This window comes from Zootoca vivipara, chromosome 10 (genome assembly GCF_965207765.1).
Source record: "Zootoca vivipara chromosome 10, rZooViv2.hap1.1, whole genome shotgun sequence".
Taxonomy (NCBI): domain Eukaryota; kingdom Metazoa; phylum Chordata; class Lepidosauria; order Squamata; family Lacertidae; genus Zootoca; species Zootoca vivipara.
Window position 1 is genome coordinate 4,975,276 of NC_142593.1, and position 25,685 is coordinate 5,000,960.

Here is a 25,685-nt window from a genome sequence, read left to right on the forward strand (position 1 = left end):
AAACCTGGCTTGCTTCGTGCTTGAATATATATTTAAACTGTCTTCCTGGTCCCTACTGTAACTATCACTCTACTCTTATAAATGGTGCTGCAGTAGCTGAAAATAGGCTTGGTCATCCATCTTCCCAATGAGTCCGGAAACTGTTAATATTCTAGGAAGAATGTAGGAAGCTACTTACACTGAAACATACTACTGGTAATTGGTCCATCTCAATACTAGCAGCTGCCTTGGAACACAACCCCTGTGTAAATTTAGGGGAGTTGCTTGCACTGGCAGTGGCTCTCTAATCTAGGGTGTTTCCCTGCACTGCCTTGAGATGTGTTCCATCACTAAACTCTGGTCGTTAATGTAGCACTTCTATTGTCTATTCAGGAGACCTGTGTTGCAGAGATCAACTCAAGTACCAGTGGTTCCCAATTGATGATCTGCAGGGGTGGGGGGTAATGCACCCAGAGTGTCCATGGCACCATTCACATAACAAAAACCACCATAGAGATAACAAAATTATCAAAAGTAGGGGGCCTATTACTTGGCTTTTGAAAAACGGGGGTCTGCAGTATTTACCTATTTGCCAGTTATGCTTCTATGCCTTGTGAAAATGTGCAGAACAAGAAGTTGTGGCACTAGGACAACAATTTTAGCTGCTTAAAATGTTTTGGTAAATATAAATGTTATAGTCCCCTAACCCCCTGGAATGTTCTTCTGTGGCATTGGCTTTCAGATACAGTGGTACCTCGCAAGACGAATGCCCTGCAAGATGAATTTTTCGCAAGACAAATGCATCTTGCGATCTGATGGTGACTCACAAGACAAATTCTTTTTGCGAAAAATTCTTTTTGCGAATGGCGGTTTCCCATAGGAATGCATTGAAATTTAATGAATGCGTTCCTATGGGCAAAAAAAGAAAAAAGAAATTTCAATGCATTCCTATGGGAAACCGTGATTCGCAAGACGAATTTTTCGCAAAAAGAATTGACTGGTGGAACGAATTAAATTCGTCTTGCGAGGCACCACTGTACATGGCTGCACAGCATTTAACAGTAGTTCTTAAAATTGCCACCGTCTTAAGACTTTTCAATATTTACCACTTCGTAGATAATGAGTGGATGGATCTGTGTGTCTAAGAGAGAGGACTTGATAGCCTTCTGCATATTTCTAGTCCTATGACAAAAACTATTCCAAAAATGTTTTTATGATGCTGTCGAATTTCATACTGCAGATACCCCATACTTTTAAGCTTTCAGAAAAGTTTGTGTGTATGTGTGCTCTCTGTAAATAAATGCCAAATGTTTATTAAGATAATGACAGGTAGAACACTGACTTTGATTAATGTAAGAAGGTTTAATTTTGATATTGGTATTGTTTTGGAAAATTGATATATTAATCATAAATAGGTTTTTTAAAAAGAAAAGAAGTAGTGGGAAATGGAAAAATCTGATAATAAATTTAAGATACTTCCTTTTCACCTTTTCATACCTGATTAATTTAATTAGATAAAACAAATACATCTTGGATGACCCCTTGCATATAGCAATGTTTGAAGTTCTATGTTTTCTTAAGCATCATTTGGCCTTTTGAAGAACAAAATAAAATAGGAAATACTAATGTTTTTTTCCCGGCCAACTTAGGGAAGAAAATAAAAATGTCACCATGGTAACAAAGCTGCTTTCTAGGTGGCTTCCTAAGATATGCCTGAACTAGAAGCAGATGTCTGATTTGAGAATCTTGCCTCCTTCAATGTAAACAAATAACTTCTAGGCAGGTGTTAGAAATAATATGGAAATCCTATTAAGGGGCCCTGGGTTCCTGTCAGTCAGGAAGCCCCTGCCACAAAAGGGCTGGTTGTCTGAAGAAAAGAGACAGAGTAAATTCTCATTAGGCTTTAGCTTTCCCAGGAAATGATTGTCTCTGCATGTTATTTCTCCTGTGAATCTGAATGTAAGCCGTTCCTTCTATTGATCTATTCTGCTCGCCCTCCCTTTTCCTCTGCCCCCCCCTCTTTTCCTTGGATTAACACTTGATATGTGCTGCTACCCTACGATTTGTGACATTTGTGATTTTAACCCTCAGCCCCTCAAAGAAGAAGGGAACAGACAAAACCTCTTTATCTTAAGCGTTGGCTGGCCTGTTGAGCTTGAACAAACGCTGAGGTGTTGAACTCAAAGCATGATGGAGGAAGAGTAGAAAGCTTCTGAATAAATGCATTGAGCCAGGTTATTTGTGCGACCGTTGAGTAGATTTGTTCTCTAAGCCTCTGGTTAAATGGTTCAGTGTCGCAGGAACCAAAATTTCCTCCCTGCTATAGGACGGCAAAGGCTGAAGAAGCTTGGTGAAAATTCGTCTTATTTTCGACTAATCATTACCTGGTTTAGATCAGAAGCATTCTTTTTTCTCCTAGAGAATTAGGAGGCGAGTGCCCAATCCTACATATAAATATCATACTGGTAGGGAAACTATGTTGCTTCACTGTAAACATGCTGAAGAGGTTTTTTTTTTAAAAAATAGCTTGCAGCAGAATTTTACCACAGGCCTATCTGAGGCTAACCTCCGGAAATGCATATCTCAGATCTGGAAGCTGAACATCTTTCCCACCCTGTTGATATCTGTGTGTGTGTGTGTGTGTGTGTGTGTGCCATGGCTGTGCATAGCAATGTGCTTAATAATACTCTGAGGGTTAAATGTGGATAAACACAAAACAAGCCTCCTGAAAAGCCTTGCTATTATCATGCAGCAATTCTCGGACTATAGTCCCCGAGACACACTTCATAAAGCCAATAAAGCGCACACTGGTGGTCTCCTGTTGCCCTAGCAACGGGCCATAGGGCACAGTGTATGTGAAATGCATGAACATCTGTGAATTAATCTTTTTTTAAGTTTGTTCTTTTCTTGGCACTGATTGGGCCACTCTGGCTTGCGCTTGTGACATTGCGTGAGGAGGGATAAGCTGAAGAGTTCCCCTGGGCCCTGCCCTAAGTGGTTGGCAGAATGGAAAGTGAAGTGAGATTTATCCAGGCACTGCTTTCAGTAGTTGAGGGATTTAGTCTGACAGCCCTCTCGGTGGGACGTTATTAGCTTACTTTCTGCTGCATTGGGGAAATGAATAAAAAATTTTCTAGTAAATCTAGGCATTATTGGGTTTATTGGTCTGCCACGGAAGCATAATCTGAGGAGAAAATTGAAATAATCGCTTGTGTTTATACTGCGGTTTACTGGACCTCACCACTCCCCTGCTTGGGCTCTTATTGGGTTAGGGAGAGGAGGAAAATGGTTTAGAGCAAATCCGGATGTCAACATGTGATCCAGTTCTATAGTACCATTATAATTTTTCAGACATAGGTGTTTTTTATTTTTTTATTTGGGAGCCAAAATAGTGGAGATGGGTATGATTCGGGTGCTGCTGAAATTTGAAGTGTGGCACTTGATTATTGCAAAGCATACGAACATCAGCCAGCAGTTAACTTCTCAGATGAGCCTGAGTGTTGATATGTAGTGCTTCTTTCCCTGTACCCCTTGGGCACACTACAGCGTAGATTTTGTGTTCAGCTCCTAATGTCAATACCAGATGCTCACTTGTAAACTGCTTGGCTTACCCTTGTTGTTTTCCAGTGTGTCTCTGAGAGGACTGTAGGGGGAACACTGTGTACGTCATATAATCAGTTAATGCTGCGTGCAGTCGGTATCTTAATGAAGTGAAATACTGCTTTAATCTGCTAATTGCATTAAGAGGGCAACAGATTGCTCCATATTTCTACTTCTTTTTGAGCTGTGAGCTTATCAAAGAATACTGAGGTGCTTTTAAGTGAAGCATATTATATCCAGTCAGCCCGGAACCATTTGTTTTCAAATACTGGCTGATTGAAGCCGTACCTCCTGGCTTTTCTGTATCTCTTGAGAGGTTAGCAGCATATTTGCGCAAATATTCTTTTTATTTGCTTAATAAATGGAGGGGGAGGGGTTGCAGCTACACTAGGATTTGTGCCCATGCAGTGAAATCTTAGGCAAATTTACTTAGACGTCCGTCGCATTGTTTTCCATGGGGCTTGCTTCCTATGAAGTCTAGTTAGGTTTTCAGGCATTGTTGGTTTTCACATCTGAAAACTAAAGTTCAAGGACTATAGGGGCTGCATTTAAGTACTGTAATAAACATTTGGGGACCAGGGGTTGAACAAATTTCTCAATCCCTGACTCTAAGGCAGGCATGTCCAAAGTCCGTTTCAGGGGCCTAATCTGGCCTGCCGGTTGGTTTAATTCTGCACCTGTGGCAGTTTATTTCCTGGGGTAAAATCCTAAAAAAATATCAACAACTTCAGTCCTAAAAATCCTTAAAAGAGCTCAACAACTTTGGAGTAAAATAATAATAATAAAAAAGCTCAACAATAATAATAAAAAAGCTCAACACCACTGCCTAAGGTAATATAAGTCACTTATAGTAGTTGGAGGAAAGAACCCCATATTGTAGACCAGGGAGTGATTCTGCCATGGCGATGCAGGGTGGAATTACATTGTGCACAGTGGGAGGAGTTAACAAACACAAGTTGGTAGTTGCAGCTTCTGATTCAACTGCCCCCACAATTTAAACCATGGAGACAAGTGATTGGTGTGTCTTATTTTGGAGGGCTTTGGGCATAATGCTTTGAAGTTCCTACACTGATTTGTGTCTTATCCCTCTGCACGGAATTGTTTTTATAATTACTGGAGAAGGTGTTTTATTATTATTATTAGTTATAGTTTTATTTGTTTTTAACTTAAAATTAGCCACCTTAAGATTTTCAAAAGATATCCAAAATGGAAATGTTTCACATAAATGGAACTAGGACAATAATTGATAGCTTCCGATAAAAAGTTAACTCTGCAGGATTTCGGCTACTAAAATGAATATGCTTCAGCCAGTGGCAGAAAAATATATCAAGGTTTATCTGGCAGGGAAGGAAGCCCAGAATGAAACATAAAGTCATGATAGGTATAAAAGAAAGAGGAGGCAACACTCTACCGGACTTCCAAATCTACTTTGAGGCATCATGTTTATGGTGGATAAAAGACTGGATATTGTTAGAAAATATCAGAGTATTGAATTTGGAAGGGCATGATGTACAGTTGGGGGGGGCATGCCTGCCTATGATATGGGAAGGTAAAAATTTATAAAACATTTACAAACCATGTGAACAGAAAAAAATTATAGAGAGTATGGAAAAGTACAAAAATCTATTAGAAAAGAAATAATCAATGTGAAGCCACTAATCATCAATGTGAAGCCACTAAAAGGAAAAGAACCAATATGGATAAAAAATGCTTAACATATAAAGAAACCCTAGATCTTACATGACAGGCACCAAGGTGGGAAAATCTCGAGGAATTAAAAAAAATATTAACCGATTGGTTACAGATACATCAGATTAACGAACTGTTTAAGATAGATAAAAAAAATTGGATTTGCAGAACAAAAATCCCAGTTTACAAGAGATTTATTAGATACAAAAGTGAAAGTATTATCAAAAATGTACAAACTGCTGCTAGAGTGGTAAACAAAAGAGGAAATTGTGAAATCAAGTATGATTAAGTGGGCACAGGATGTGGGTCATAATATTGATTATGAGCTATGGGATAATTTATGGGCAGTAAACATGAATTTTATGGTGTGTTACACATTAAAAGAAAATATGATGAAAATGACCCATAGATGGTACTTAATACCTACCAAACTAGTGAAAATATTTTAAAAAGAAAAAGGCAAATGTTGGAAATGCAATGAAGTAGAGGGATCTTTTTTCCACATGTGGTGAAAGTAAAGTAAATCAGGGAATTCTGGGAAGTAATTTACAATGAATTTTAAAAAATATTCAAAAAAAAACCCTTCCTTAAAAAGCCTGAAACATTCTTTTTAGGAATGGTAACAATAGAAGTCTCTTAAAAACAAAATAATTTATTATTATATGCCACCACTGCAGCTAGAATCTAGTTGGCACAAAGATGGAGAACGAGTACGGTACCCACTAAGGAAGTGTGGCAGTTTAAAATGCTTGAATATGCTGAATTGGCAGGTATAACAAATAGGATAAGAGAAAAGGATGATAAAGAATATAAGGAAGATAGGAAAATGTTTATTGAATATTTTAAGAACCAGTATGAAAGTTGCATAATTGGTGGATGGAAGGAAGGGGGTGTGGGATGTGTGTTTTAGGTTTCTGTAATTAAAAATGCAAATAAAAATAAATAAAGATATTTAATAACAGAGTATAATTCAGTTTTCCCACCAAATGGCATCTAAATGATAATCCTGATCTATCACAGTATATGCTGGACATCAAAGTAATGCCTTGAGGCATCCTTGAGATTTATCCCGAAAGGGGAAAATATATATTGTTCTGTTAAATGTCCTGAGACCTCCGGGTATAGAGTGGAATATAAATTCAATAAATCATCATCATCATTAACTCTTAAATGATATATTAAATGATATATTAAAATTAGCTAGGTGTGTGTGTGTGTGTGTGTGTGTAAGAAAGAGAGCAGAAGGCACATGGGCAATCCAGCAATTGCTGAAATCTGTAGTTGTTTGAAGGGAGATAGGGTGGACCATGCCAGTCCTCAGTCTTTGCCCATCATTAGCATTTGGACGCTGGAAGATTATGAACTAAATTGCATCTATCCATAATGCCTTTGTTACCAGTGCTTCTTGGTTGGAGTTCCATTACTGATTTTATGACATGAACTCTTAAAAAGCATCTTCATCCCTGTTTTCACACCCAAATTGTGATGCCCAACATGAAGCTATTTTGCAATTCACAATTGTTTATTTTCCATGTAACAAAATGAAAAGGTATTGTGTTACAGCTACATGTTAAATTATTCGGGGGAGGGGCCTAAACACCTCCCAGGCTCATGTGATCTTCCTCCTCCCCCCCCCCACCACCACTTGGCTTAAAGCAGGCATCCCCAAACTGTGGCCCTCCAGATGTTTTGGCCTACAACTCCCATGATCCCTAGCTAAGAGGACCAGTGGTCAGGGATGATGGGAATTGTAGTCCAAAACATCTGGAGGGCCGAAGTTTGGGGATGCCTGGCTTAAAGGAAGACTTTGGAATACTGTGCTTGGTTGTTTCCTGAAAACTGGGAATTGTGGTTTAACATTAACTTATCAGTTTCAAAGCATGCCACATTCAAACAATGAGTTATAAAGCTGGTTTGTTGAAACAATCTGATTATGCTCTGTCATAATCTTCATTCGTTTTATTAGCTTTACTCTGAGTAGAACGTAGTTGATTACCACCCCTTATGTTAATATTGATGGGCTACCTTGTGAGCTTCCAGGTGGAGTGGAGCTTTGAACCTGCCTTTCCCACATCCAGACCCTCCAAACTTCATCACATTGGCTCTTGCAGGTTAACATGGATATGAAAGACTTCACTGTGTGTGTTCTCATCAAACTCTGGTGTGCAAATATAACCTCAGAGGCATGGGCTGTCATAAACGTTATTTATCACAGTAGTGCATACCACCACCACCCTCTCTTGTAATGGTGCAATAAGCCTTTGGGGGGGGTTTACAATCAATTATAAGCTATAGCATTAGGTTGTGCTTTTTTAAAAAAGAAAAGAAAAGTAAGGGCCTAAGTTTACTTCTGTCCTCTGTTTCAGGATTTGCCTAATGCGCCTTCCGTTTAACAAATTGGACAGCTGGCACTTTCTCTGAAATATTTGAGGAGCCTTCCTTTAAGCAGTTTATGTGACGAGCCTTGAATAATTCATGCACGACAAATGATTAGACAAGCCCTCGTCTATCTGGCTGAATTATTCTGCATGTTTGCTGAAGCAGTAAAGCGGGAGAAGAGCATTTCCTCCTCCAGAGGGTTTTACAGTGGTAGTATTGACCCACCCCTAGTTATTGGGTTTCAGCCTTTTGTTGACATTGTTGTAAATGAAAGCGGCCTGGACAGGCCTTGAGCAGCTGGGGTTGGATAATTGTGAAGGATTCGCTGCTTGTTGCTGTTACCCTCAGTGTTTGTAGTGGGTTGTTTGCTTTGCCTTGTGTTGAACTGTTGACAAAAGCATTAGATACAAATGGGAACAAATAAAGTGGTGAGGTGCCAGGAGGGCTTGGCAGACATGGCGGTTTACAGGCTGACTGAAATGAGGGCTGTCGGCACTTAATCTGGATGGGAAAGTGTCTAGAAGGTGCCTAGGATGTTTGACTTCTCTTTTCCCTGCTCCCTCTCTCTGTCTCTCTATCTCCCCCCCCCCCTTAAATTGCTGTTTGCAAACAAAGGTGTTAACAAAGCAAAGAAGAACAGCTTCTTCCACTTCTGAACTATATGTGTTTTACTTTGATGGAGTTCCTGCTCTGACTGAGAGAATCTGGTTTGTGGCAGGCAAGGGTTAAGGAGGGGGAGCTGGGAAAGTGCAGGAGATGGAGGATTGGAGTGAAATGGGAGGTGCAGGATTAGACTAGTATCCCCCAGAATGGTATAGCCAGCAAAATTGAAGTCATTTACTGGAACGCTTTTAATTTGGTTTAAACAAAATGCTCTTTTGTATATTCAAATGGGGAGTAGCTCAGCTGTTGTGGAGCCAGAAAATTAATGGTATTTTTTAGTGAAATAGCAGAAAACCATGTCAACAACATAGCTGTGGATGATAATGCTGGGATTTTTATTCATGAGGAATTATCAATGCAGGTTACTGGACAGCATAGTGTGACTGCGAATGACTGAGCATGAGGAAGCGGCTATACTCCTGCAAAGACAGTTTCATTTAGCCTTCTGAAAGGAGGATGGGATATTAATTCTCCCTCTTCCTTTCCTCCTATGCTTTGCAAAGTCAGAGGGGACTGGTACAACCCCCCTGCAGGATTAGTTGGGCTTTCCTTCTGGGAGTTATGGAAAAAGCTCAGAGTGGCAATTTCTTAGGGAAATCAGTAGACCTGGTGGATCAGTAGTGCTGTTGTGAATAGTGTGACAAAGGATCAAATGCTCTTAGGGAGACATATTTCCAGTAAAGGGTAGTCTTTCTCTGAGATCAAAGCACCATAGAATTGTAGAGTTGGAAGGGACCCCAAGGGTCATCTACTCCAACCCCTTACAATGCAGGAATCTTAACTAAAAACGTCCAGTGAAGGAGAGTCCACCACCTTCTAAGGGAATCTGTTCCACTGTAGAACAGCTCTGACCATCAGAACATTCTTTCTGATGTTTAATTGGATTCTCCTTCCTAGTAACTTGAATCTATTGGTTTGAGTCCTACCTTCTGGAGCCAGAGAAAGCAAGCTTGTTCCATCTTCCATGTGACAGCCTTTAATATATTGGAAAATGACTATCATATCTCCTCTCAGTCTCCTCTTTACCAAGCTAAACATACCCAACTCCCTCAACCGTTCGTCATAAGGCTTAGTTTCCAGACACTTGATCATCTTCATCAGCCTCAACTTGTCAATATCCTTCTTAAATTGTGGTGCCCAAAACTGGACACAGTACTCCAGGTGTGGTCTGACTAAGGCAGTTTAGAGTGGTACCATGACTTCCCTTGATCAGGACACTAGACTCCTGTTGATGCAGCCTAGAATAGCATTAGCTTTTTTGCTGCTGCATCACACTGTTGACTCATGTTAAACTTGTGGTCCACCAAGACCCCAAGATCCTTTTCACATGTACTACTGGCAAACCAGGTGTCTCCCATCTTATATTTGTGCGGCTGGTTCCTCCCACCTAAGTGCAGAACCATACACTTGTCCCTGTTGAAATTCATTTTGTTACTTTTTGCCCAGTTCTCCAGTCTGTTAAGGTCATCTTGAAATCCCAATTCTGTCTTTTGCGGCATTAGCTACCCCTCCAAGTTTGGTGTCATCTGCAAATTGGATGAGTAACCCCTCAATTCCTTCATCCAAGTTATTTATAAAGGTGTTGAACAACAACGGGCCCCAGGCAGATGCAAGGGTTTTATCTGTGCTCTTGCTAATGTGTAGAGAGGGGTGGGAAGTTGTTGGACTCCGACTCCTAGAATTTGGTAGATTTGAATGGCAAGTTGCAATAGCTTTTTATCTGCAGAAGGTCACATGGACTCGAGTTCAAGTGTTTCTTTCTTGACGTACAGTCAAGGGCAGTCTTACCGGTAGCAGTGAGTTCTTAAGAAGCAGAACTTCTGATCAAGGCCACTGTCTCCTGGTATTTAAAAGGGGGGAGTTGGGCCTTGCCTCGTAAATAGTAATCACCCTTGAATTGCCATTGTAGTAGCATCTCGAGAAGCATCCCAAACTAGGATACATACTGCTCGCATTTGAAGATAGATATCTAAGGATGTGGTTTCCTAGACAACCTTGATGAAATGTTAGCTTTTGCAAAGATCTAAACCCACACCAGAGACATTGTTATCTCGGTCCCTGCTGGGTAATTTGTACACTGCAATAGTTTGTTTGGAAACATGCCTGTTGTTCCTTAAAATGGTACTTAATGTTAGATTAGAGAACAGAAGCATCTCCCCCCCTTCTGTTTATATCATTTCATTTCTGAACCATTTAAAATGAAGAGCTTGAACATGTATAGTGTTCAGAAACCTTTCAAATGATATTTTTTAAAATAGATAAATTTCAGCATGAAAATGTTAGGAATGGAGCCAACGGGGAAAAAAAAGCTTGGCTCATTCCATACAGCTATAATGATAATATATTATATCCCCTTTCCCTGAAAGTGATTCTAACAGCTGAGTTGAGTCTGGTGAATTTAGGAGTGCATGCCAGAACACTGTTTTAGAAGGATTACAGTAGTCTGTTTTTAACAAAAATGAAATATGGATTCTATTATGAACGAAGTACTTAACCCGCCCCCCAAATAGAGACTTTTCAATGTATCTAAAGAACAAAACAGAAGGTTGCATGTTTGAATAACAGTTATCACGCTTAACATGTTGGCAGAATGTGGGAGAGCACTAGACAACGAAACCTGTTTTTCAGCTGCTCTAGTTTGAATTAAAAATTTATTGGCCACTCGTTGCTGACATTAAAACATTTCTAGCCAGACAGGCTTGATCATGCTTTTAACATCTAAAAATTTAACTTAGCACTCTTTCTCCTTCCAATAATAGAAAGAGGAAGAGGGAAGAGCTGTTGACAGAGCTGCAAAAAAAAAAAAGTGTAGGAAAGGCAAAATGAATATTTTAATATTGAGTTCCTTTGCAAATGGGATATGCAGGGTCATAAATTATGGAGCACCCTTCCCCACCTGTGGTTTCCAGGTGGAACTGGTCCAATAGATTTCATTGCCACTGCCACACTCTGCATATGGGCAATGCCAAATGATAAACTTCCTTTTTTCTTTCAATCAACATTTCTAAAGCTACATTAAAAGTGCCACCATTACCAGTATTTACAAATAAGGAGGCTTATGTTGCAAATCTCTAGCATATTTTGAAGTGAGTACGAGGCTTGGTACCCTTTGAAAGTAAGCTTACCCTTCCCTGTGAAAGATTTGAAAACTATCCTCAAAGAAGATCAGTAGTATCAACTGCAAGCTACACAGGTAAATTTCTGTCAGCTGCACATAATTCAAAGAAAATATCTGTAAATTCAACATATAATTTTTAGGTGATGTCAGGTTTTAAGAACCAATTACTTGTACATTTTGTGGAATTGTAAAAAATAATAATACTGAAAACAGGTTGTATTAGAGTTAAAAAGTACAGGATATCAACTAACAGTTAGGTTAAATACAAGGGGACGTTGGAAAATAAAGCATTAAAATGTATATCTGAATGTACTAAAAGTGGTTAGAAGAGACACTGAACAACAATGGGGAGAGGAGGAAACCAATGTACTACAGGCCAGTCAAAATGGACCGTATTGCCAGAAGCTCCTCCTGCATTGATGATGTGTAGGGACTGAATCATAGGACACAGATTCTGTGTCCTCAGAATCTGATGGAGATGCCTTTCAGCCCCATTCACAGAGTAGCTCCTCTGCTTTAATAAGGAGTGAGTCAAAAGAAATGCAAACAAAAGCTGGGAGTTGTCTTTCTCTTTCTCTGGGCAGGTCCAGTGTGGTTTCCAGAACTGGTTCTGGAAGTGCAGCAGCCTCACACTGGTAGTCTTTCTCTCTGCCTTGGCCCGTAGCCTCCCAGCCAGAGGTAAATTCACCATTCTTCTTAGCTTCTGTTGGCTTGTATCCCTGCCCAACAAGGGAAAGGATATGCTGCTTCTTTGAAGGTAGAAGCTGCACCCTCTGCAAAGCTCCCTTCTCTGAGGATGTATAGCCAACTCATCACAGCAGGCATTCAAGAGTCTAGTCTATGCCTTTCACCACATGAAATTGCTCCGTTGGAAGAAGTTGAGCGGATAAAATGATGGTGAAGATTTCTTTGTTGCTGCCACAGGAAAGACCAGCAGTGTGTTCTTACCTGTGCTGAGTCATATTCATTATGAATCTTCTCCCATTTACATTCCAGTCATTGGCCCTGCCACTTCATTACCCTTAGTTTCCCAGAATCTCAAGAAGCCAACATGGCTCTACAACTGGGTCAGGGGAATTTGGGAGACAGCATTTGACTTGAGGAGGTTTCTGAGGGTCATTTGCTATTGTAAACAGAACCATTCTCCATCCCAGTCTCTGATGAGACACATGATAACAACCACCAGTTGAAAAGCATAAAATTGGTGGGGTTCAGCTATGCTCAGGTGTGGCTTATCCGATAGAGTTTGGTGACCCTTGTTGCATAATGCATATTTGGTCTCATGATTGAGCCCATCCTTTTAAATTACTGACCTGGAAGAAAATAAAAAAATTCCTTCAGTAGCACCTTAAAGACCAACTAAGTTTTTATTTTGGTATGAGCTTTCGTGTGCATGCACACTTCTTCAGATACAGTGAAATGGAAGTTTCCAGGCACTTATGTAGAGTGCACTACATAAGTGCCTGGAAACTTCCATTTCACTGTATCTGAAGAAGTGTGCATGCACACGAAAGCTCATACCAAAATAAAAACTTAGTTGGTCTTTAAGGTGCTACTGAAGGAATTTTTTTATTTTACTTCGATCCAGACCAACACGGCTACCTACCTGTAACCTGACCTGGAAGAGAATTTCCCTTTGCTTCATTTTGCTGCATTATCCTCTGCACTGCAGCCCTAGTGACCTTCTCTCTCTCTCAGTGTTCCGGGGATCTACAGACAGGGCATGACCTCGTGCCGCATTAGAAGAAATTAGAAACAAGGAAGTAGATAATGGTTGTTTATATTGTCCTTTGCATGAATACAGTTGGTTCTGAATAGGCATTTTTAGAGCCTAATCCTGTGCATGGGGACAGTGAAGGAAGTTCCACAGAGTTCATTGAGACTTACACCCACTTCAGGGTAGATAAGATCGCAGCTTTAGTAAATGTTTTAGTAAGACACGTCAGCCTTTCTTAATTTCTGCTTTGACTGATTCCCTCCCCCCTGCAGCTTCTAAGCAGCTCACAGTCAGGCCCACTAGGGGGCTACTAAAATACCTATGTAGCAAACATTTAGCTTTGGCTTTGTTTATTCACCTTTTTTTTTTTAGTATTATTGTCTTTTACTTTTTTAAGCTGCATTCCAAACACACTTGAGGAGTAAGTTCCACGGAATACAAAGGCACTTACTTCCAAGTAAACAAACAACAGTTTACACCATTACAGTTTATAGGGATTGGTTTGGGCATCCTATGAAAGCACCCTGGTGGTAAACCTAATCGAAATGTTACACTTCTCACATTCTTGGGAACTTGACTATGTTTTTGGTGGGGAGGAGTTAAAGTCTTGCTTTCAGTTGTGTTACACCCACACATAACTACTGGCATTGAGTAGTGAGGTGTAAGATTGCCGTGTGTGGTAGTTGCTCTAGACCGGGCATGGCCAAACTTGGCCCTCCAGATGTTTTGGGACTACAATTCCCTGACCACTGGTCCTGTTAGCTAGGGATGATAGGAGTTGTAGTTTGGCCATGCCTGCTCTAGACAGTCTTGTGAGATGTGTCATAAAAAAATAATTCTATTCTATAGTTGCTATTTAAAAACAACTCTGCCAGAGATTTATTTCCTGTCTAGCATTATTAGCAGTGTGGTGTCTGCCCTTTACAAATATGTTGATGTAGACTGACTGACTGCCTCCATGCTAGTACTTTAAAATCATCGAGGGGAAAGGGGCTGGATTGGTCCCACAAAAACAGCCATTCTGACTTCTGTACAAATTGCTCTGGTGGACAGTTCACTCCTACCTGAGCTATGTACCATGTAAACTTCATATAAGTTCTCCATGCCACTTCACCCATATAAGTGTTACTCTTATTACACTGTTACACTGTCTTCATATAAGTGTTACTCTTACGTCATGAGTAGGATACGCACCAAGCTATCATGATACATGTTGCAATGAACCAAGCCATCACTTGAAAACTCAAGGTGGTCACAACCTTTAGACCTTTAGACCTTGTGTTTTTTCTCCTGAAATATGTTCTGTACCTCCATTACATTAAAATAGGTGCCAGTTGCCAAAACACCTTGCAAAATGACCACTGAAAGAGTTTCCAAACTTCTCTGCAATGAGGTTTTTTAAAAAGGAGAGTTGTTCTGTAGTTGTCCCTGTTTGTTCTTGCTGATACAACACTTCACTCCCATCTCCCTTCTGTGCCATTGCTACTATGCCCTCCACAGTCCAAGTCCTTTTTTTCTGGAATAATTAAATCAGACTAGCTACTCTGCCTGGTTTTTCCCTTTCAAATGCTAGTATAAATTCTGATTCCATCCCAACATAAATTTTATAACTTTTTTTGGTGTATATCCAGTGTGTCTCTTGTGCCCAAATGTTCAGTGTTTATCTGAAAACATAAAGATGCATCCCAGCTCAGTCGTGAGCTCTCAATCTCTGTCAACTCCAGTTTATCATCTGTGAGTCTAGAATATTAACTTTTCTCTCTCAATAGTTGTGGGGCAATATCCACCGGAAAATAAAGAAGATGCCCATAGCTAGTTCAAAATTGGTCACCCAAACCAGGACTAGATATAAAATTCCAGCCCCATCAATATTCTGCTTACTATTTTTTATATTCCTAGAGCAGTAGTTTGAAATGCAACACAAACCTTTTTTAAAAAATGTTTAAAGAGAAGTGAGTCCACAACTTTTCCATTCTTCCACCTCTTTAAATGCTCTCTTGGTACATCCACTGAATGTATTCAGAGAGGCAGTCCCGTCCCATGGGTGAAGTGGCGTGGAGAACCTTTGCATTCCCGTCCCATGGGTGAAGTGGCGTGGAGAACTCTGCTCACATCCTGTTTTTAGCACAGTAATGCAAAAGGCTGGAATTCTGGCCATTTGCTATGGGTTGCTAAAATCCAATCCAATGCAGACAGAACTGGGGGAGAGATCATAACTTTGGGGTAGAAGAGCACAGGTATTGCATACAGAGAGTTAAAAGGATCAGGAAGTGGCTTATAATGGAATGCCATTCATTGCACCCTGGAGAACTGCTGCCAGTCAAAGCAGACAACATTGGGTGATCACAAGGCATTTCCATGTTCCTATTTCTGCATGCCCCTTTGCAACTCTTCAAATTGCTTTTGCTTGTGGTAGCCACAACATACTTTCAACACAAGCAAATGGAACCCATATACCTAGGTGGGTTCATGCTAACTTGCTTTGAAACAACTCGAGAACATGTGATACAAGAAGGCAGATCTGCATGGAGGTGGCAGACTCTCCCTCATTGAAGCTTTTAAAGCAGAAGTTGGATTGCCATCTGTCTTTGATGCCTTTGCTGAGATTCCTGCATTGATATGACCTTGGGGGTACCTTTCAGCTCTACAATTCTATGATTCTATGACTTTATGTTCACAAACATGTTCATTCTATGTACCTGCTAAGACTTTCAAAAATGCCAGGAACTTCTTTTGTATTTGATCATTTTCCTTCCTAGAAGTCACACTCTTACACCACCACCACCTCTAAGGGTCTTCCTTCTTTAAGAAACCATGGTTTATGGGTTGTATATTTATCCTAAACTTCTCTTGCTGCAACACAGCTGCTTTCATGCTTGCATGGACACCTGTGTGTGCAATATTGTACTGTATTGTTAATTCTAAGCAATTTTTTGTATTGTCTGTCTTGAACAAAATATACATTTATTTTCTCTGTCTGTATTCATCTTCCTACTAAGAAAGGCCTTTTGTCATACCCTGTGCCTTTATTTTTATCAGCCTTCCCATGATGCTATTCCAGTGATCTTTCCCCTAAGCGTTGCTGCTGTGCTCTTCATTTTCTTTCACTGACTGTACTTCGGCATGGTTGGTTACTTTCACCCTCCATTGACCCTTGTAGGTTCAGTAGCAGCTAGGCCTCACCTGTGTTAGATCCCCTTAGTCAATGATTGCAGAGGAAGCTGTATGTTAAAGGATTAATTTTAAACTTCCACCTGTGTAGCGCAAGGTAGCTGCCCTTGCTGTTGCTTTAAACACCTGTTAAGCTTGCCTTTGTGCACTTGTGAATCAGGAGGGGCCAGAGAATCAGCAGCCCATGCTGACAGAATTATGCTGCAAAATTGGCTGGTATGTTTTGGCTTCCATTGTGTAACCTGATCTGTCTGTACAAATGCGCTCTCTCTCTCTCTCTCTCTCTCTCTCTCTCTCTCTCTCTCGTTCTCTGTGTGTGTGTGTGTGTGTGTGCGCGCGCATTTGTGCGTGTTTAAGTGCACACATTGACGCGAACCTGCAGACAGCTTAGTAAGACCCTCCAAATTAGTTAAATGTTTATATATCGCCAGCCTTACAACTATGATTAAGCATTTACGCTTTTGGTTTTCCTTTTCACAGCACTCTACTTTGTCTTAGGTAAGAATAGTCTAATTAGTTCAGTTTGCTGTTTATGGGTAAACAAAATGGTCTGCGTAGCCTGGTATCTAATGTCTGGTGATAAATTGATAGCCAGGGTTGGTTTTTTTTAAGTGAGAGCTGCTGATGTGCTTCTGAGGGCAAGTTTGTTCCAAGGGTTACTGAGTAAATAAGACTATATACTTCTATTAAATTTAAGGCAGTGATACAGAACCTGCAGTTCTTCAAATGGTGTTGGATTCCAGCTCCCATCACCCCTGACTATCAGCCATGCTGGCTGCAGCTCATGGAACTGGAATCTGAGTCTGGACAAATCTGGAGGGCCACAGGCTCCCTCACACTGCTAAATGTCTCCTAAGCTGCGGGTGGCACTGTGGGTTAAACCACTGAGACTAGGGCTTGCCAATCAGAAGGTCGGCGGTTTGAATCCCCACGACGGGGTGAGCTCCCATTGCTCGGTCCCAGCTCCTGCCAACCCAGCAGTTCGAAAGCACGAAGTGCAAGTAGATAAGTAGGTACCACTCTGGCGGGAAGGTAAACAGCATTTCCATGCGCTGCTCTGGTTCACCAGAAGTGGCTTAGTCATGCTGGCCACATGAGAAGCTGTATGCCGGCTCCCTCGGCCAATAAAGGGAGATGAGCACCACAGCCCCAGGGTCGTCTGTGACTGGACCTAACGGTCAGGGTTCGGTTCCCTTTACCTTTACCTTTAAGCTACATTCTACTTCTACTGATTCCTCCCACCCCTTTTCTCTCTTTTCCTGCGAGTGAGATTCACCTAAGAAACCCCATTGTTAGAAGACCTGTACAAGGGCTTCTGCTTGTGCAGTGGGGCTTCCCTCCCTTCCTGCATCCCACAATTGGCTCTAAAGGGGTTGTGTGAACCCCCAGAACGGCATGCAGGCAGAAGGAACTGATCCATCTGGCAAGTTGATATGCTTGTGCAGATGGAACGTTCAACACAGCACAGTCTTGGATTTGACCCTCTATGCTTCCACCCTCTATGCTTTAACTATTCAATTACTAATAAAATAATATTAATAATAATTTGTGAATCTCCTGTTACATATGCCTCAAAGTGACATCCCAAAAAAAGAACTAAAGATAGTTAAAAAAACAAAACAGTACAACCCCCTCCTTGGTTTAAAAACCAAAACAAAATGAACATCTAAGGCAGAGACCATTTCATCCAACTGGACCAGCTTGTTGAAACAAAAATATCTTCAGCTGTTTCTGGAAGTAGAGCTAGTGGGTTCCTGTTGTGCCTCACCAAGGAGGCTGTTCCACAGAATAGGGACAGCCATGGGGATCCCAGTGGATGAGGGTGCAGGGTGTACATTTAATCCATCAATTAATCATCCAGATTATATGGGCTAATCTAGGCATCGAGCATCCTTTCTTGATAGAGCAGAAATACTATGGATCCTTGGGATTCCGTTCCCATTGTGTAATATTGCCATTTTGTCAGTGATTTGCTTTATGTAGACTTCCGATCAAAAGGAAAAGGAACTTTATATATATATTTGCAAAATTATTTTACTTCTATTGTTAACTACCAGAACTAAACATTTGTATTCTGCTATATTATATAGGACACTGTTTTCTGTTAATTAACTTCATTTAATCAGCAATTAGTGAAATTAATTAGCGGGTAAAATGGCATATAAACATCAAACACTGCCTGTTTAAATCATAATTTTCATTAAAAGTAATGATTGAACCCTTGCATTACTAATATCAAACCAATTACCTTACAGGGCCAATGTGAGACAAAGTGATTTGTACTTGAATTTTGTAAAATGCACAACTCTAAGGCTGCAATGCAGAGACAGGCAATCTTAAAGCCTCATTGAAATCAATGAGATTTCTACACAAGTAATACCTAAAGCTACAGTCCTGCAACACTTTCCTGAAATTAAGCACAATTGAATGTAATATGAGTTACTTCAAAGTAAACATGCATAGAACTTTCATACAAGTATTATTATTATTATTATTATTATTATTATTATTATTATTATTATTATTATTATTTATACCCCGCCCATCTGGCTGGGTTTCCCCAGCCACTCTGGGCGGCTTACAACAGAAAAATGAAATGAAATAATCTATTAAACATGAAAAGCCTCCCTAAACAGGGCTGCCTTCAGATGTCTTCTAAAAATCTGGTAGCTGTTTTTCTCTTTGACATCTGATGGGAGGGCGTTCCACAGGGCAGGCGCCAACCACCAAGAAGGCCCTATGCCTGGTTCCCTGCAACTTGGCTTCTCGCAACGAGGGAACCGTCAGAAGGCCCTCAGTACTGGACCTCAGTGTCCGGGCAGAATGATGGGGGTGGAGACGCTCCTTCAGGAATACTGGACCGAGGCCATTTAGGGCTTTAAAATTTGATTGAATTAACTGAGGCTTAAATGTGTCTACTTTCTCTGGAGAGAAACCAAAAGCTGCACTCTTAAGCACACTAGGAGGTCTGTTCCATTGGAGAAAGTGAGATTTACTTCTGAGTAAGCAGGTCTAGGCTTGTTCTGGAAGTCTTGTGGAAGATTGTGCTCTGGAGGCTAGGACCCAAACCAGTGGATTCAAGTTACAAGAAAGGAAATTTTGACTAAACACCAGGAAGAACTTTCTGACAATAAGAGCTGTATGACAGTCCCCTTCCTTGGAGGTTTTTAAGCAGAGGCTGGATGCTGATCTGTCCTGTATGATCCAGCGGAGAGTCCTGCAGTGCTTGGGGGGTTGGACTAGAGGACCTTTGGGATCCCTTCCAAGTCTGATTCTATGATGACACGCTGCCAGGATAAAAGGGACATTCAGTTTGAACTCCTTTACTGTACAGTGGTACCTCAGGTTAAGTACTTAATTGGTTCTGGAAGTCCGTACTTAACCTGAAGCGTACTTAACCTGAAGCAAACTTTCCCACTGAAAGTAATGGAAAGTGGATTAATCCGTTCCAGACGGGTCCGCGGAGTAATTAACTTGAAAGTACTAAACCTGAAGCATACTTAATCCGAGGTATGACTGTATACATTATGAGTTCGCACTTCTTCTTTGTTGCTATTTAGACACTTAAGCATGTGGCTTTGCATATGCTGAATGGTTATACCCAAATGGCCCAGAATCCTCTTGTGCGGCATTTCCTAGAATTTCTTCAGAGTGAAAATGAGAGGCAGCAAAGTAGACTCCACACAAGTGCATAGTCAGCCTAGTAGCCTTTTCTTCTGAGGTCATTTTCCTGCCATGCATACTTTATTAATTTTTTATTGTTGCATTTGTACTTTGAGCAGACTTTATAACACCAATAATGTCATTCAGATAATTATATTATAATTGACCATTGCGACGAGAAGCCTTGGCTTTTACTATGGTTGGTTTAATACCCCGGGATGGTCAATTATCTCATAATCCCCACTTTGTTGGGAATTGATGTTTTAATTATTGCACGCAAAATACATCATTGTCCTGGTGTTGTAAAGTTTCGTAAGGGAATGATCACATTTTGAGTCCTCAGCCTTATTGCGTGGGAGGGTTCTCAGTTGTCCTTAGTCATGATTTCCAGCTCTAATTTTCCTGAATTCCTCCCCCCCCCCAACTTGGTCTGCCCAAGGTTAACTGTCTGGGACGTTTTGCCGAATAGTTGAACAGTGTGGAAAGCTTGCTTTAACTGGAGTTTTATTTCACTGTATTTCCTTCTCCTCCCTTGTTTCACTTTGACTATGCTAATGTAAGTAATATTCAGTGGACATTGGGGGTGGAAGGGTAATAATAATTCTTGGTTTGCAGTAATTTGAAGTACTAATTACTGCAGGCAGGCAGCATGCTGATGTTTGCCCTCTTGCTGGTGAGATATTTATGGCTTTCTAAGAGGCTTTCTGCCACCTTTGTGGTCAGTAAATTTTAGGATAGGCAGGCCATAGGTGACATCTGCTTCCAACAGTGGCTGACACCCCACAATTGCATTGAGGGACATGGTGCCAACTCCCTGCAGTATGTTCATTTGGTTGCTACTGTTTTTTTTCCAGCAACTGGGGGCTGTGTGTAAAAGCTTCCAGCCACATGATTATTCTAAGCGTGTGCTTAGCATACCACCCAACTGAGGCCTGGGGGCTTTGTGTCACCTGAATGATATTCCAAGCGTTCTAAGCATGTGGTTGAGACACCATGTTATATGGATGCAGGCAGGCATAGCAGCATATCTACAGAGGGGTGGGGAGCTGTGCTATCAACTTATGTGTTAAAGAGGTCTTAGTCATGTCAAATAAATCAATTCGAAAAACCTCTAAATCTGTATATAGAGACTGATCTAGCTTCCGGTGTCCATATTTTGTTCTAAAGATCCTCCTGATTTGATATTTATATTTTGTTTCAACTTTTATTTGACTTTCCTTAAATTATAATTACAAATAACAAAGTTAAACATCTTTTTTCTTAATAACTACTCTGGATTCCATAAGTGCAAAGTCATAATATGTACAATCACACATTTAGTGGGTATATATTTTACAATATTTCAAATATCTTGGGTTTTGAATAACATGGTCTAGTATTCCAAATATTAATACAGATTTATCTGTTTTTTTAAAAAAAGTTGTTTTGCTTCTATTTACTTTTAATTTGTGTTGGAAGTTTCTTTGCTTTCTTGCATTTCCACCATAAATGAAAGAAGAAGAAGAACCCTTTAGTATTAGATTTACATTTTCATCTTCTGGTGCTTAAATTTTACAAACGGCCCCAACCTCACTGCTGCCCTGCCACACCCTTCTACCATCCTGTTTAGGGCAGTGATTCCAGTTTGGGAGGGCAGCTCCATTGCACTGCCCCCACTCCATTATTTTCGAAAGGCGTGCAACACCAGCAACACCTTTTAAAAACATATACTAGGGCACAACCAAAAAATATGCACAACTGTTCGTGTGTACAGCCAGATGTCCAATGGTACTGACATTTCAAGGTCTTGTCCCAAGCTTGTCTTTAAAACAAAACAAAACACCTCCTTGAAATTGGAAGCAAGCAACATTCTGTATAGTTCTAAGGCAAAATTTCTATTGTCCACTGACAAGTATTTATTATCAGACTTAGTTAAAGGTAAAGGGACCCCTGACCGTTAGGTCCAGTCGCAGACGACTCTGGGGTTGTGGCGCTCAACTCACTTTACTGGCCGAGGGAGCTGGCATACAGCTTCCAGATCATGTGGCCAGCATGACTAAGCCACTTCTGGCGAAGCCAGAGCAACGCACAGAAACGCCGTTTACCTTCCCGCCAGAGCGGTAACTATTTATCTACTTGCACTTTGACGTGCTTTCAAACTGCTAGGTTGGCAGGAGCAGGGACCGAGCAACGGGAGCTCACCCCATCGCGGGGATTCGAACCGCCGACCTTCTGTTCAGCAAGCCCTAGGCTCTGTGGTTTAAACCACAGCGCCACCCGTGTCCCTTCTATCAGACTTAGCATTTTCCCTTAATCATACCCTTTCTACTTTATCCACTTGGTCACACTAAAGTTTCTCCTTATACTTCTGTACCCAACTGCATTGAATAATACTTGTTTATGTGAATCAACCGTGTGTGTGTGTGTGTGTGTGTGTGTGTGTGTGTGTGTAAAATCAGTTTGATAACAGTGTAGTTGCCCTCACCCCCATTGAGAATTAGTCTTTTGCAGTAATTGATGTTGTGGTGGATCATCACCACCCATGTTACCTCTGGTCATTGCTTCTGTTTACCGGGATGTAGGCAAGGTGGGAGGGACCCAGGTGGCGCTGTGGTTAAACCACTGAGCCTAGGGCTTGCTGATCAGAAGGTCGGCGTTTCGAATCCCTCTGACGGGGTGAGCTCCCGTTGCTTGGTCCCAGCTCCTGCCAACCTAGCAGTTCGAAAGCACGTCAAAATGCAAGTAGATAAATAGGAACCGCTATAGCGGGAAGGTAAACGGCGTTTCCATGTGCTGCTCTGGTTTGCCAGAAGCAGCTTTGTCATGCTGGCCACATGACCTGGAAGCTATACGCCGGCTCCCTCGGCCAATAATGCGAGATGAGCGCGCAACCCCAGAGTCGGTCACGACTGGACCTAATGGTCAGGGGTCCCTTTACCTTTACCTTTACCTAGGCAAGGTGGTGTGGAGGTTGACATGGTGTAAATGCACCGGTCGGAGCACTGGATTGGCTTCACAGATGTGTTTGCACCACAGCAGCCTCATCCCTGCCTCATCCTCTACCTCCTGATAAGCAACAGCAACGTGACCAGCTGGACACCAAGTGAGTGGCAGTGTCCCACCATGCCACCTGCCACTGGTTTTGTGTTGGTGCCGATGATTAAGAGATCTCCAGCCGCCAATTCCATCCAAGACTAGCACTTTCCTGGGGAGACAGAGTGCCTACTAAAGTAGTTTATGCTGTAGGTTTGCTGTGGTTCACCTTTCTATAAATCCCTGTATTTATGTTACACTCTAAAATTGGGATTAGGTTTGGACTTCCATAACATGGGGTCATATAGAAGAATATTTGCAAGTGTGTGTATGGACCATTTTTAAGGTCATGTCTAGACAGATGCTAGGCAGTATACATTGTCCCAATGTGTGGATCATCCTTTAAAGAGCTAGCCATAATTTAGCTGCTTTATCATGCTTCTAGAGTGCTCTGAATTATAACGTTATTAAGCACCAGAATCAAAGATTAAAAGGGTATTTGTAGCACTGAGGCTAATTAGAATGAGAAAAATTGAAACCATGTGGTTTCAAATTTATGAAAATAAATACTTTCGTTTAAATCAGTACCATGGTTTACTCCTCCCTCTTTACCCTGTTTCCCCTTTTTTAATACGTAGTCATAAAGTAAGCCATGGCAGGGTTTTTAAGTATTTGAGAAATATAAGACATACCCCGAAAATAAGCCATACTTCCGCGCCGCGGAAACCAACCTCCGCAGGCACCTCCACTCGCAGAGTCACTCCATGCAGCCAGCACTGCAGGAGCGCGATCAGCTATGAAGAGGCGCTCCAAGAGCTCCGCTTAACAGCTGATCGCGCTCCCGCCTTGCTGGCTGCATCCCCGCGCTCTGCCTTCTCGTCCACCGCCATCCCTGCCACTTCCGTGCTTGCCGCCACTGCTGGGCTCACTGCTTCTTCCTTGCCTGGCCCGGCCAAGGAGCTTGGAGCGCCTGCAGCGGCGGGCGGAGCGCATGAGCCAGCGGCCTCTGCCTGGCCCGGCCAAAGACGCCTGCCACCCCGCCACCCGGAACTGGGGGCTGCTGCAGCGCCGAGCACTCAAGACAGCCCAGCAGCGCCCTGAGCCAGCGCCCTGAACCGTAAAAACCGTACCGGTAATAAAAAATAAGACACCCCACCGAAAGTAAGCCACCCTGTGTTTTTTGAGGGAAAAAAAGTTATAAGACGGTGTCTTAAAAAGGGGGAAACACGGTAGTCATCATTCTAATTGTCATTCAGCAATTAGTTTTCTCCTTATTGCAGCCAATTACTTTATGTGTGTGTGTGTGTGTGTGTGTGTGTGTGTGAGAGAGAGAGAGAGAGAGAGAGAGAGAGAGAGAGAGAGAGAGAGAGAGAGAGAGAGAGAGAGATGAGTCATAGTAAATTGAATTCAAATTATAATCTGCCTTCTCTCCATTTGTGGGATGAAAATAAACGGAGCAGGGGTATTTTTAAGACATGCATAAGGGTATTTGCATAAAGCTGTGGGAAAAGCTCTAGGTTTCTAGTAGTATTAGGGCAAAGGGGAAAGGATATGCCCCTGAACCCTAAATATTGCTGCTTAGAGATAAGAGGTTGTAACTTCTTTATACCGATCCCAGCCCCCTTCCCAACACACCATGAATCTTTCATTAGATCCCTAACTAGGTCCCTATGTATTGCATCATAGGGTAACCAGGGGCATTTTTGGTGGGGCCAAGAAACCTAGTGTGAGAATGGGATGCATAGATCCTGATTTGCAAGATTAGACCAGCTTTGTGTGTTTCTTTCTGGTGTGGTTACTTTCTCTGGCCCTACCCGCGTATTTTCCTATTTGCATACATTGCTGGTGCAGCATGGGACCGGGCTGTTAAGAAATTGCTCCTGTAGCATACCAGGAACACACAAATAACTGTAGAATGCTTGTGATCAGAACCACAGCTTCTGTATACAGCTTATGTTTTCCTTGGGCAAAATAGTGCAGCATTAGCCTTCTGCTTTTAAGATGCAATAGGTGTTCACACATGATACTCTTCTTGACTCTGGAAAATGAAATCAAGCACTTGGTGTGTAAAAATACAAATGAATAACGCCCTGAGGCTGTTTAGGTAAAACATGTATAAAATCAACTTCCTTCATCATCCCAACTCAGGTGTCCCCTTATCCTGTCTGTCTTTAACTGCTAAGCAAGTTGTAGTGATTTCTGTGGAGCTTTCTTCAAGTGTGTTGAGCATCAGGGTACCAAGACGATCATTTGAGACTACAGTGTGATAGGAAAGAACACCCAGCATTCTTACACATTAAAAGAAGCATTAACGTTGAAGGTGTAGTTTTCTTTTTAAGTAAAATAGTTCAGAGTCGTCGTCCCCCTTTTTTGTCTGATCTGGATTTTGTGTGACTTAACAAAATAAAATTCTTACTAGAGGGCCACTTGCTTGCTTGAAGTCATAACAAACACTGGGATTACAGGCTGTGTTCCCTTTATTAGGACTCCACTTTTACCTTTCATTACGAGGTACTAACTTTCCTGCACCATTGAGACAGCAAGAAGGCTTATTCTCCCATGTTTTCAATGTGAAATGACAGCAGATGTACTAGCAAGAAGACCTGCTCATGCAGTGCTAACCCCAGCCTGCTGTTTCAAGTGGCACACTGGTGCAGCCACCAACAAACTTGCCAACTTGAGAGTAATCACCCC

General features: G+C 41.5%; 1 protein-coding gene across 4 annotated transcripts in view; it reads left to right on the forward strand.

Annotated features, from left to right (window-relative positions):
- Positions 1–25,685, forward strand: part of LOC118076889 (transducin-like enhancer protein 4) — a 138,444-nt gene that overhangs the window by 94,893 nt on the left and 17,866 nt on the right. The gene's annotated exons all lie outside the window — the stretch shown is intronic.